The sequence below is a fragment of the Poecile atricapillus genome, chromosome 3, assembly GCF_030490865.1.
Source record: "Poecile atricapillus isolate bPoeAtr1 chromosome 3, bPoeAtr1.hap1, whole genome shotgun sequence".
NCBI classification, from domain to species: Eukaryota; Metazoa; Chordata; class Aves; order Passeriformes; family Paridae; genus Poecile; species Poecile atricapillus.
The window spans coordinates 16412089-16426759 of record NC_081251.1 but is presented as its reverse complement, the minus strand read 5'-3'; the positions used below and the strand labels follow the sequence as shown (position 1 = coordinate 16426759).

The 14671-nt window shown below is 39.8% G+C and overlaps 2 long non-coding RNA genes across 2 annotated transcripts in view; both read right to left on the bottom strand.

Moving 5' to 3' along the window:
* LOC131577873 (uncharacterized) overlaps window positions 1–4028 on the bottom strand; it is a 34129-nt gene extending 30101 nt beyond the window's left edge. Inside the window, exon 1 of the long non-coding RNA XR_009277329.1 lies at window positions 3831–4028. This is a non-coding gene — a long non-coding RNA (uncharacterized LOC131577873). The remainder of the gene's footprint in view (window positions 1–3830) is intronic.
* Window positions 1–14671, bottom strand: part of LOC131577872 (uncharacterized) — a 104456-nt gene that overhangs the window by 32671 nt on the left and 57114 nt on the right. The window lies entirely within an intron of this gene.

Here is a 14671-nt window from a genome sequence, read left to right as displayed (position 1 = left end):
ACATTTGAACTACACACTTACATACCTGATTTAAGTTTCAGGTTTCCCTGTGCAGAATAGAGTTGGACTCAATGGTCCTTGTGAGTCCCTTCCAACTCAAGTTCTTTTATAAATTTATGAAATTACAGACAGCCCCATCCTCAACTTTCCACTTGATCTAGAGGCAGCATGCCAGAACAGGCCAGAAAACAACAAGGGCCTGGTACAAAGGAAGGTCTCACTTTCCACCTTCACATCATGGCTTGTAGCCCAAATCATCTTTTTGACTTTAACCTCTGTCATTTTCTCTCTTTCTAAGTAATGGGGTTTTTCTTTACAATGGTTTCTTCCTGTTCCACTGAAGTTAATGAGAAATAAGATCAAGTTCTTTATTTTTCTTTTTGGTTCTTTTTGTTTGTTTGTTTGTTTGTTTTTTGATTTTTTTTTTATTTTTTGTTTGTTTGGAGTTTTGTTTTATTTTTTATCTAATTTGGATTGCAGTTGTACTGATTGACAGCTTCAACTACTACAACTACAACTGCATTGAATTGCTGCCCAACTCAGTAATCTACTTTGGTGTCTTAATTAACTAGAATCAAATTTGAATTGAATTGCTTTTCTTGGAGATCTTTTAGGGTGGTTGTCAATCCAAAGGTAAAGGCTTTTATAAAATAGCTGCTGCTTTTTATTTTGTACAATTGCTTTAGATAAAGATATTTTTCTTCATCTCTTACCTCTCAGTACTTACATTTTCTTATTTCATATTTCCTTATAGTTCCTTTTTCCATTTTTAATGTATTCTTTTCTCTCTCTTATTTTTTAATTAGCTTTCTATTTGAATTTAATTATTTTTTTCTCTTTCAGTTAACTCCTGTCTTACACAGAGCACTATCTCACCACCCCCTTCAATAAAGCTCTGTCTCTCAGCTTCACCTGCCTCTTTGAATTCTCAACTCTAATTTATTTTTTCATTTTCTAATTCCCCTCCCCCCAATAATTCTTTTTTAACTCATGAGTTTCCATCCCAGACACAGAGCCTAGGTTTGTCCCCTTTCACTTGCCTTACATCAATGCAATTCTGTGGGTCCTAAATGAGCAATACCAGATCTGTACCCTTGTGGTGTAGAGAAGAGTCAGCCCCACAAAGCAAACCCAGTTAAGAAAACTGAGATGTTTCCTTTTGAACTCACTGGGAAGCAACTGTTCAAAGTATGACAGATAATAGGAAAAAATTTCAAATTTCTGATTCCATGAAGGGAGAAGAGCATTGCAGTAAGCAGATAATAAATATTCTTTGTATAATAAATATTTATTGTAATAAATATCTATTCCCTACCAACATTTCTTTTCCCACTCATCTTCTTTCTACAAAGTTCACATATGATGTCTCTTATGGGCACAGATTTTGATCATGTTTTTACTGCTTTTACACTGTCTCCACTGTGTTAATTTCTGTTCACTTCTCTTGAGTTATTCAGGCGTTAGCAAGAGCAGACTCAGGCTCTCTGTTGGGCTGGGATTTTCTCCTTTTTTTTTTCTTTTACTTTTTAAATTTGATGTCCCAGCTGATCTTAAACAGATGGCTTTTTTCATTTCAGGAGTAGCTTAAGTCTGCACTCTCCAATATACAGCAGTTATCAGTTAATGAGATGACTTGTACCCTTGTCCACACTTGCATCACTACGGCTGCTTAAATGAGCTGATGTGCTGCAACTGAGGATTAAACCATCTTTTTCAATCCTGCATGCACTGCAGCACAAGCTACTCACTCCAGCAACCACAGAAGCGATTGCAGTCCTGGGAAACCAAGATGAGCAGAAGCCCTCGTGCATTAAAGGTAAAGCAACTTCAGCAGTAAAAAAATGAAAAAAGAAACATACCCTCTCCCCGCTGTTCAGATGCTGCTGAAATCCCCTACCATTTTATTTTCAATTGTATACTGTCTTTTTTAATTCACTCACCCATGTTTCACTTTTGTAAGGTGGACTGTGAACCTGCCAGAGTTAAAAAGGGTACCCCAAAATTCATGTCTGTAGACTACATCATTCCAAAATCATGTACACAGAGTATTGGAAACACGTTCTAGAAAAGGAAAAAAATTCCTAATGTTGGAATACAGTCTTTGGGACTTCATGCTTCCAGGGTGAGGTAACCACTCTGGTACCATGAAGCTCAAATGTGAGTTACTTTTATAACAATGCTACATTTGTTGACGCCACAAGGAACTCAGAAATTTTGGCAAAACATTTACAGAGGTTTTAATTCAAGTGTCGCATCCACTCTGATATTCAGTTATAAATTACTACCTGGCCATTTAAATTGAGGAGCTGAATATAATTACATACATTTTCTGGTTGTTATTGATTACAGAAACACCACAACCTAACTATTTTCACCCTAGGGCTAACTAGGTTTAGATGTACCCTGTCCTTTCTATGCAGACCACAGAAAACAAAGATGCTTTAAGGAATACCTTGAAATTGGTGTCTATTTGTCTGTGCAAAAATATAATTTGTTGAGAGAATCTAAATTAATTGTTCCATTTCCCTGCTGCAGAGATAAAAATTAATAATGTTTCTTCATATGTGAAGGCAGCATTTGCACTGATGTGGTAACATTTGCCAAAACAAGAAAAATCTTCAGTGGACGAATATTTTTTCTGTCATATGCTATCACTCCCTCCTCTGAAAAAATTCTGGATTAGACTTCTTTGACTTATTGAAGTAGAGAGCTAAGGCACAATTCTTATAAGCAGCTTTATGTAGTACAAAGACTCGGCAAGATCCCAACACAGTTCTAAGCACTATGCAGACACCTACAGAAAGACAAATCCATATACCCACTCAACCCTGAAAGATATTTATACCAGTGCAAAATGAATGCATTATACTGTCATTCTGGTTTGATGGTAACTGAGGTCCATCAGCGAATTAATTGTGTGCAGCATCAAAATAGTGCTGAGGGACACAACAGTCCCTGCCCTGGCGGCTTCACAACTACTTTTCCATCCTTTCCCTGTTGCACTTGTGTGGGCTCTACACACAGGCACCAAGTCTTCAGACTTAGAAAGGATTCAAAATAAAACACACCAAAACAAAAACCCCATTGTGTACTTTCTGATTAATTTTTGAGTGCACCTGAAGCAATTACAAGGGTAGTACTGGTATTCTTCATAGAGTCTGTCCCTTAATGTGCACCATAATTAGAGGAAACTTGGATCCCAACAGACATGGTTTCTAAAGACATGAGAGATTGGCAAGGGAGGGTGGGGAGCAGGGAAACAAGGAAGGTCATTAAAAATAGGCAAGGCAGCTCTACTTGCCCCTCTCAGCACAGACCAATGCAAATATGTGGTCTGAAAATTAACACAGTTAGGAAGGAAACATCCCACAGGGAGAATCAATACCCAGCAAAGGATAATGGGAACACTGTGCAAGCAGCTGTGATCTGCCCTCTGAACATTAGCACCTGTCGAGGACAGCAATCAATGCTGGTCAATGGGCAGCTCTCCTTACAGCTCAATTCACAGTGATCGTTAGCTGGAACCAACGCGGTGGCACCCCATGCTGCCAAATGGTGTCCCTTTCTTGCTAAATGCAGATGGACAATGACTTCCCCAAACAATTGGCACTGATCTTTTAATCTTCTGATTTGGCTTTTTGCAGTATATGAGGAGGATCCATAGAATCCACAACTAGAAATTAAGTTATTCAGCCTAATTTCAGAATGTGTCAAGGCATGACAGGCACTTCAATTCAGCCACAGCAAGGAATTTGGGTTTAACCATTTCCATCATGGTGCCATGTTTGTCTTGTACTTTATGATTATTATTAATGAGCTTTATTTATTACCTTTTCAAGAACAGTGGAAGAGCTGAACTGGAGATGCTCCAAGCACCTCCAAGGTTGGTATTTGAATTATTCTCCACAGGACAGAGAAATTTTGCAGGCAGTGACCTTTACATCTCAATTGCATCACTGAAGACTGCCTTTGTGCACATCTCCATACAGCCACACTGGGACATAGCAAAAAGGGAGGAAATAGATATAAGCGAAGAATCATCTCTTTCATGGGGTCCATTGGACAGGATAAGGAATTAGCCTGATGTCGTCAGCAACAGGTCCTGAGAACATTTCATTCATTCAGAAGGACCTTCTTGTCTCTGGTACAAGTAATAACAAACAATATCAAGGTCTGCATATTTTTTAGAAATTTTAAGCATGTCATTTTGACCCATGACTGTATGAATCCTCCGTATAGTCTCCAAATACTGTTGTGCATCAGTATCCCAAGACAGTGTGAAATACGTGCAGTAAACTGAACTCCAGTGAAATCAAAGCCTTATTCCTCTAACAGCTATGTGACCATTCATATGCTCAAAACTAGGAGAGTGCTTCATTTGGTGTCTGTGATTCTTCTCTAAATACTAAAAGCCAGAAGAATATCTCCAGAAGTTTACAGGAAATCATAATAGCCACCAAAAATTACTCCAGATCTTGTGGTTCGCAGTCCCTCATTCTCAACATAATAATATCCTGTTTCCCACTAGAGAACCCAGTAGCATTAACAAACACAGAAATGCAGATTGAGCTTACTGAGATGCCAGCAAGGGCGCTGAAAGGTAGACAGCTGAGCAGTGTACTGGAAAATGACCAGATATATTTAAACTGGCACGATCCAGTTAACTATATTCTGAACTGATGCCAAAAGTTCAGAGGTATTGTGAGCACATCTTACATAAGGGACACACGTTTCTGCCATCTACTCCTGCTACTGAGCACAGCTGAGCGGAGAGCAAGGAGCAGAGGGCAGAGGATATCCTAGATTGTTCTTTCAAACTTGACACAGATTTCCATTTTGTCACGTTCTTAGCATGTGTGTTTATTTTCCTTGAATATTCAAGCATTTGGTGCTTTACAGTTGCCAGAGCTTATGAAAAGTGCATATTTAGCTCAAAGAGTTCCCAGATGTGAATTTCAAAATGACACTGTGTTGATTAGCTATAGAAGGCAGCCAGTCAAAGAGCAGGAGCAATAACATGTGACTTGGCATTCCCCAGCCAGCCAGAAAATAGTCACCCATTTAATTTTTCATGAATTTTCCAAAATCTGGGAATACAGCAAAAGTTAAAGGCAGGAACAAATGTTTCTGTTTTCTAATCTGTATTTAATGCATTTTGCCTCCTCCTTTTGGGAAGGGGTCATAAGAAGACCTATGGGGTCACTGGAAAACAGTTTCCAGGACTTAAAGGTTCCTCCTTAGCTAAAGTTATCCCTTTTTACTATGAAGACACCTGGGGTCTGCCCCACCTCTGGGGAAAAAAATGAAATTACAGTGAAATGCCTTTATTTTCTCTAAATGTTATGCATTGTTTGCAGCTGATCATTCATCATCACAGCTCCCCCCATGAATGATTCGTGAGGGGACAGCTGTTCCCAGGGTTTCTGCTCCTGAGCTGTACATACCACAGGAGGCTTCCCCGGGCTGGTTATGCTAGAAGCTGAGCACCTGAAAAGTGCTAATGCTTCTCCAGCTCAAAGACCTTCATTTTTTCAAATGAAGGCAGCACAACAATGCACCCTAACAGTTCAATTAAGGGGTGTGGGATGGGTAAGTGGGTTATATAGAGAAATAAAAAACATTTCAAAGTGTACTTTAAACCAGACCGCTAGAAATACTGGGATTAAATACCCTGTAGAGGATTCTTCTAGTTTCTGCAAAATGCATGCATAAAACACACAAAACTGCATTAAAATGTTGACATGTTCTCCACATACTATCTGGTTTGCATCTTATTTTTCAAGAAAAGGATAGAATTTAAACTGTAGGCACTATAAAGGACAGAGTAAACGCAGTTTTCGTATCCATTTCTGATTTTCTTCTGAGTCTTGTCATTGTATAACAATCTGTGTCTCACCATTTCATGAACAGCATATACAATGCTTTCTATTGCAGGCAGAACTAAACTTCTCCCAATGAGGCTTTCCTGCTTTAAATTAATGGTAATTTAAAAACAGTATCTTCCCTCACTCATTACCCAACTGAAGAAGAAGGAAGGCTTAAGATATAATGTTTTTAAATCTACTCAAAAATCACAGTTGGTAACATTACAGTAATTGTTATAAATCAGCTATTTTTTAACAAAATTACAATTTTGCCCTAAGAAAATGGGAAACTGGCAGTAGAACTGAAGTGACAAAAAATTTCTGCACTGTGTCTAATGTTGCACAAATCAGGAACATATCTGATACCTTCTTCTCCTTTATGTCCTTGCCCTTTTAAAAAAGAGCAAGGATAAATTACTTCCAGGATTATGTTCTACTAGCAATTTTAGGAAATCCCTAGACCCTAACAACTGCACTGTAAAAAGAGTGGTGCAACTCTTTCAAGCTCTACCAAAAAAAAAATTAAAAAAATAAAAGAAAAAAGTCTGGATTGCCAAAATCTGATGCCATTTCTAATAAACAGCACAGATGTTTATAATGTTTAAAATAATTGGAATTTGGGGTTTGAACTCTTCAAAACAGCTTTGATTGAAAAAAGCATCATGCACTGATATTTCAAAATACTAGTTCCCAACTGGAAAGCTTAAAAATTTGCAGCCCAAGTTTGGAATTCACATGTCACTTCCTTAAGAGTAGTTGACAACAATGCAGAATGGGATTAACTATTTATTTTTAACCACACAGCTTTTGTGTAGGTGTTCTTTATCCTTTTTGGCTAGTGTTTTCTCTCAGACTCATTCTGACCTTTCACTCATACTACCACACTCAGTCTACAAAGCATTGAAGAGTATTTATACCACAACCATTTTTTATACAGAAGTGGGCAAGGGAAACTCAGTTGTTTGCGTATGCAGGAGGGCAATTTAAAATAGAATGAATTTCAGATGCAGAGCTGGAATTCTTGACCATTTCTTCATAAGAGATGTACAAACCACTTAGTCTGCAGTGAACAAGGTTACAAGTGACACATCATACATGCACTGGAATTACATGGTTTGTGGTAGACCTCTCTGACAGAGCCAAACTCTGTTCTTAATCTCCAGAGACAATGGGCTTGTGTTGATATAAAGTTGTAGAATTTGACTTTAAATCAGTAAGCAGAAACACCAGACACATGTCTCTGCAGACACATGTCATTGATCAGATATTACTTGCACATGGAATTTTTTTTACTTACAGAATTTTACTTACTGACAGAAGTAAACCTTTTGATGTCTCCAGAAAGACCAATACTCTAGGCAATCAAATGTTAAATATCTCCCTGAACGCAGCAGTGGTCACCTTTGCTGTAAGTGAAGAGAACCATGGGAAGATTTCCCTGGGGAAGAGGCAACTTGTCCAGCCACCTTTTTTCCCATTACCAACAGTTAGTGCAGTTCAAATTCTTCATCACAGACACATATGGCACCATCATACCTGCTTGCAGCTGGCCACCAGCTGGTTTTGACTGCATTCACCACCTCTCATTGAGTCCAGCTGTCCAGTCAGATTTTACCCAGTGGACAGTGCACCCATCTGAGCCTAGAGCAGACAGCTTCTCCAGGAAAATGTTCTGGGAAATGGTGTCAAAAGTTTGACTAAGTCCACATAAACAACACCCACAGCCTCTTCCTCATCAGCTGATCACCTTGTCATAGAAGGAGATCAGTCTGGTCAAGAGGAGCTGCCATTCATGAGGCAGCCTGATCAGCCCATTGTCTGGCACATACCACAGGATGGCACTCAGGATGATCTGCTCCATGATATTCCTCAGTACCTAGGTCAGGCTAATTGGCCTGCAGTTCCTCATATCCTCCTTCCCTCACTTCTTGTAGATGGGCATCACATTTGCTGAGCTCCAGTTAACTGCAACCTCCCCAGCTGACCAGGATTGCTTACAAATAATTGAAGCGGAACACTTCCACCAGTTTCCTCTGTAAACTTGGGTGGATCCCGTTGAGCCTTGTGTCTCTAAGTGGTGTCACAGGTTTTTTAACTATTTCCACCTTTATTTTCCACTGCATTAAGGGGCTTTATTCTGCTCTTCATCAATGTCTTCCAGCTTGGGGACCTGGTTAACCCTGAGAACAACTGGTGTTATGTTAAAAACTGAGGAAAAGAAGGCATTATTACCTCAGACTTTTCCTTATTCTTTGTCACTATGTTTTTCCCTACATCCAAAACCCATGGAGATTGTCCTTAGCCCTCCATCTGTTGCTCACCTATTTATATTTTTTTATTGTTTTTTATATCATCAACCAGATTAGGTTCTAGTTGGGCTATGGCCCTTCTAATTTTCTCCCTACATAAATTCATGACATCCTTGAAGTCATCCTGAGTTGCCTGTCCCTTCTTCCAATGGTCATAAACTCTCTTTTTTTACCTGAGTTCCAGCTAAATCTCTCTGTTCAGGCAGGCCAATCTTCTTTCCCACTGACTCGTCTTTTGGCACATGAGGATGTCCTGGTCCTGTACTTGTGGGATTTTCATGAAGAATACCTTTTCTTGAAGAAAGTCTTCCTGGACTCCTTTCTCTTCAGGACTGCTTTCCAAGGGAGTCTGCCAACCAGGCTCCTAAATAGGTCACAGTCTGCCAAGGTGGTAGTTCTGCTAATCCTCCTCAGGATCAAAAATTCTATCATTTTGTGATTGCTGTGCCCCAGATAGCCTCTAACCATCACAGCACCCACTAGTCCTTCTCTGTTCACAAACATAAGGTCTATAAGGGTGCTTTCCCCAGTTGGTTCACCCGTCAGCTCTCAGGAAATTAAAGCAACCAGTCCAGTTGTAGACCCCTAGATCCATGATTTAATTGTTCTTGGTTGATCTAAAAGAGATCCTACAGGGTTTTCCTCAACTGAAAATCTATGAAGAAGAAAGAAAAAAATGTTGTGTATGTAATGGGAAGAAGTGGAAATTCCTTGAACCAGTTAGCACAGCAGCATATTTGGACTTTAAGCATTGTTCTGTGATGCCTAATAAACCTTACATATATGACAAAATGAAAAATTGAAAGGTTAGTTTTCTTACAGTAACACTCACTACATCTTTTTCTTTGCAAATCTTAGATTTCAGTTCCCACAATAAGTACTTCTGCATCCTTACTTGAACACAGTAAATATTTGAGAAAACACTGAAATATTTCATTCAGACAGATGCATATGTCAGAAAAAAATCCAGATGCATTGAAAGTCAATTAGAAAGAGAATGATTTTGTATGTGCTGTTGTTCACAACCTAAAACATCACTTATCTTTCTGAAGAACTTATCCTAGAAGAACGCCAGACACTTTTTCCATAATACCAGTAGGCTTCTCTGCATATATTTATATCCAGAATGTCATCTCTGTGTTCAGTCACTTACAGAGATGTTTATGTGCTGTGTCCTTTTAAAGGCTACTAATTCCTGCAGAACAAGTAACCCACTGCCCAAATAACCTACTGCCAAGCATCACTATGGGAGACAAAACCTCACCAGTCACTGCTGAAACTACTTCAGATCCACTCTGCCTTTGTGAATGTACTTTCTGTATAGCAAGTGGCAAAGAAAACTGTAAAGCAGAGATTGGACTAAATGACTTCAGAAGGTCATTGCTCTAAATCTGTCACAGAATCACAGAATGAGTCGGGTTGGAGTGGATCACAGGGACCATACAGTCCACCATCCCTGCTTTAGCAGAGTCATCCCAGAGGACATTGCACAGGATTGTGTCCAGACAGTTCTTTAATATCTCCAGTGAGGGAGACTCCACAGCCTCTTTGGCCAATCTTGTGCTTGGTCACATGCACAGTAAAGTTCTTCCTCAAAATGAAGTGGAATCTTCTGCATATCAGTTTCTTCCCTTTGCCTCTTTTTCTGTTGCTTGGCACCATCAAGAGGACTTTGGCTCCATCCTCTTAAGAATCTCCCTTCAGATATTTAAACATCTATTGATGAGATAAACCCTCAGTCACCTCTTCTTAAGGCTGAATAGGCTCAGCTCCCTCAGCCTTTCCTTGTAAGAGATGTTCCAGTCTTTTAATTGTGTTTGTAGCCTCTGCTAGACCCAGTCCAGGAGTTCCTTGTCTCTCTTGTATTGAGGAGTTCTCCCTCAACCTGCTGGAAATGCTCACCCTAATGTACCCTTCTAAACCAAAAGGACACACTGCCAGCTCATGGACAGCTTGTTGTCCACCAGGACCCCCAGGTCCTTCTCTGCAGAGCTGCTTCCCAGCAGACCAGCCCCAGCCTGTGCTGGTACCCAGGGTTCTTCCTCCCCAGGTGCAAGACACTGCATTTGCCTTTGTTAATTTTAAACTGTTCTTCTCTGCCCCTCTCTCAAACCCATTGAGGTCCTTCTGAAGGGCTGCACAGCCCTTTGGGGTATTGGCCTCTCCTCACAGCTTAGTGTTTTCATCAGGGAACTTGCTGAGCAGGCTTCTACCCCTTCATCCAAGTCATTGATAAGTTAAACAATACTGAACCTTGGGGGACACCACTCATGCCATAGGCTCATGACACTCCAGCTAGACCCCGTGCCACTGATTATCCTCTGGGATCTGCTGTTTAGTCAATTCTCAATCTACCTCGCTGTCCACACTTCCTGAGTTTGCCTACAGGGATACTGGAGAGACATGATGGCAATGCAGTACATGAGACAGGAGACTCTCTTCCTGCAGGAAGCTGAGGATTTACTGTGATATTACTAGGCTGTTATTACAGTTCTGCCATCTGAGGTGAGGTAATGCATGGGCTCACATCTTGTTCATGCGAATTGTCTTCCTCTAATATACTTTTCCACACAAAATACTAATATATTTGTCTTTATAATTAATACACTTGTAAGTTATAAATAATACAATTCATTATATAACCCACACAACAAAATCTATTGAAAACAGTGTGAGCTAAGATAAACCCGAAGCAACTCTGACAATTTAGCAATGTCTGTGCACTGTACTACATCTCTTAAGCAGAAGCCCACACATGAAAATAGAACATGAAGCACCTTTCCTGAGGCTTTACAGCAACAAGGGTTTTACTGCCAGGAACAGCACAGTTCTCAGCCATGTTCAACAGTTGTGCAATACTGATTTGGAGTAATATCTGAATGGGATCCCCGCTTTGTGACAAAAATAGGGCTGACAAAGTTATGGAAGGTGACAAAACTTAACAACAGATACAGCATGTGGTGGAAGGGAATGCTGCTTGGAGCATAACGTAACGCTCACAGCATTGCTGTTTTCAGGAATAGAGATGTTATTCCTTCCCCTCCCAACACAGACACAGTCACACATTGTAATGAATCACAGATTAACCACTACGTTATTCCAGCAGATTCAAAGGGCTGTTGAAGAGTAGAAGTCTGTGGGGGTGGCTGTCCTGCTCCTAACAGTGCCAAAGAGTTGCCTCATTTCACTTGAGAGAAGGCATTCCAACATTACACTAACAGAAGGACATAAAAAGCTTCTTTTCCCATGTATGTTTTGCTTGCTATCATGAATGCCGGTCTCAGATATTAACCTTATTCCAATTAACAGTCTGCTACCTGTTGTGCATGGCCAGGCACTCAAAATCCACAGAATGATTCAAAGTATGCACACTTCAATGGAGAGACATGCCCTGACTTCCATCCTAGCTCACATGGGCTGAGGGTCAGGCTCTAAGAGTCTGCACATGACTGGTAATTTTTAAATGATTACAATGAAGGGAAAGACTGCCTTTTTAATGTCCAAGCACAACAGCTGCAATGTCACTGAGGATGCGTTCTGAGATGCTCCTAGACTGCAGCCCAAATAAGCATCTTAATGATACTTTGAAAATATGTAAAGCACTTCTTTTATATGCAATGACAATTCTGTCTGGGCGCATTGTCTGTTTGTCCAGCCAGAACAGAATTAGAATTCATGAAACAGATTCTAGTCTGATTTACACAACACGAAGCTACAGTAAGAAAAGGTTACAGTGTGTGTAAATAAGGGAAGACTTGGACTACTTTATTTGTGATAATGAGCTTACAATTAGATACCACCTTTCAACCCCATGGAATCTCTAGGTTCTCTGAAAAGTGATATGCTACACAAGGCTCTGATTTATTTACATGCATCTACTGTTTAACAGTTCTTAACCAGCAGCCTCAGAAATGTCATGTAACAATAAAACCTTTTATTAAAGCAACAGAAATTTTAGGGAAGCAGACTACAACTACCTGCACAGGAATTTGGGCAGTATACAAGCACTTCACCTTTAGTCCTGTAAGAAATACCTTTGAAGCCTTTAATGATCACACATAATAATGATCTTGGCTTGTTACCATATAGACAAGATGGCTTATCTTGCTTAGTGTCTCAAATGTGAGGACATAGAGGTGAAAGGTGTATTGCTCACTCAAAGAACTATCATTCCTTAGTTGAAGTAATTCTTATGAATAGTAATTGTATGTATGGTAATTACTAATTATATTATATATTGAAATTTCAATATACTAGGATTTATATATTATAAAAATATATGTGGTGCTAAACAAAACATAGGCTAGCTTCTTGTCTTTAAAAAAAGATAAAATAAGTTCATTAGGGTGCACAGCACTGTTTACTGAAGGGAACAGCCAAGATCATGCAAGTTAGTGCTATTGACATCTCGAAGGAGGAGTGTGATGACCTAAATACAACAAAGAAAATAATGGTTGACAAAACAGGAATAGCTGACTGTATTAGTGGGAGGTGAATTAGGAACAGATAAATGAAGCCATATTACTTCCAGCAAATCTCTCACATTCCAGCAAACCTTATATTAGACCAGTGTAAATACAGCAGCATCTTAGGGAATATCTGATGCATCCCAAATGTCACTGGTAGACATTTGGCTTTTGTGGGTTCTTCTATAGCATGTGAAGTGTTATGTAGGAAGATATTAGATTGTGAAACACTCTTCCAGACTGAAAGACAATCCACCACTAATTTATAAACTCATAAAGGAAGAAAAGGAACAGCTTAATTCCAGAATTGTTGGCTTTTTAATGCAAGTATATGTTGACATTATGGCATTAAGAAATGTCTTGCTATATCTAGTAAGACAACCTAATGAATGATATCTGCTTGTCAGCACTCTGCACATTTCCTCATACTAACAGATTCATTAAAATCTGAAGGTCACAGAAGTTTGTAGCTCTTCCCCATCCTGGCCTTTCACTTGGTTTTACCTAGAAAAGGCAATTGTCCATTTTCTTTTTTCTTTCAATGACCATTCCTGTACTTAAAATAAGACCTGAGGAACAAGATTCAGGGGAGAGAGGAAGGATGCTAATATAAATGTACTGAGAAACTTTAAGAGGCCTCAGTTGCTCATTAGGTGACATCTACACAGGCATCATTGTGCAGGTAAGTAAGGGAGGTATATCTTAGGGAAAAACAACAAATCAAGTGTGAGAATCCAGCAATCAGATGGAGAAGAGGCCCCTGGGAACTGGCAGCACGGTCCTTGATAGTAAAGTGACTTCAGTGAAAACGTATGGATGCCAGCATATGGTTATGCCATCTGACTCCTTATTATATTTTAAAGGACAGGTCTGGTAATATCATGAGGTTATAATGCTACAGCAGTCCCCAACATATGTGCTTCTCCCCCAGTAATACTTTTGTCTCTTTCACACACCTATCAGGCTGTGTCTGTCTGATTGATTACAGCAAGTGACTTTGGCTGGGCAACACACGGCCCTGAGAAGGAAGGGCTATAACATATTAATATCAGAATGTAGTTGATTACAATATAAGCCTCTGAAAGTGAGCTGACTATAGCACAAGACTTGAAGAATGTGGCTGTCTGCAGGGTCCCGCCGGGAGAATGCATCTATCTATACCTACAGTGTGTGGCTGACCCCAGGCAGCTGTCATGCAATCAGAGTGCTCTGATGGAGCTGTCACCTATCAAACCATTGCACTGCCATTATTGTGGGTTTAAATACACCTCCTGTTGGCAGCTAACTAGGGTTTCTCTCCTGAAAGAGAGGAGGAAGAAGGAGTCTCACTGGGTTTGTTAAGTTTGTGAATCTCCACCTTGACAGAAAGTTTCATCCTTCAACTGGAAAATGCCATTCAGCTCTTGTACTCAAGGGAGTGATTCCATTATTAAGAATCTGATTTATTTTTAATAACCCTTCAGCTGTTTATATAGGAACACCCTGAACATTATAATCTAAAAAAATCCCTAAGGGTAATTTGTTTTGGAATAAACATACTGTCTGGGATTTTTTGAATAGTGAACTGTAATCAAATGAGGTGCATTTTCTATATCTGATGTCTTATAAGACAGCACTGAAGTGTATGGAGTTTTTGTTTTCTGCTTCTGAAATACACAAGCAGCATTTAAATAATAAAGCATAACAAAATATAGATATAAATAAATTCTTACTAAAGAACAACCAGTCCTTCAACCGGACCTATCAGGCCCTTCCTTTCTGGAAGCCAAAGAGTCCACCTGCTCTGAGCTGACTGCTATATTTATATATGTATCAGACTGGGATTTGCCAGTTACTCTCTGCCAGTTGACAGAGCTCAGCCCTGCATGGTCTCAGACAGGATGCTTAGGATAACTCTGCATGGGGCTGTGGCCATGCTCTCCAGCTGGTGCAGCATGCCTTCCCTTGCCCAGCTTCCCTTTGGAGCAATGAGCCCTTTCAGGAACTTATCTTCTCCTTAGTGGAGCAGCCCAGTGACTTTCAGCTCACCTTC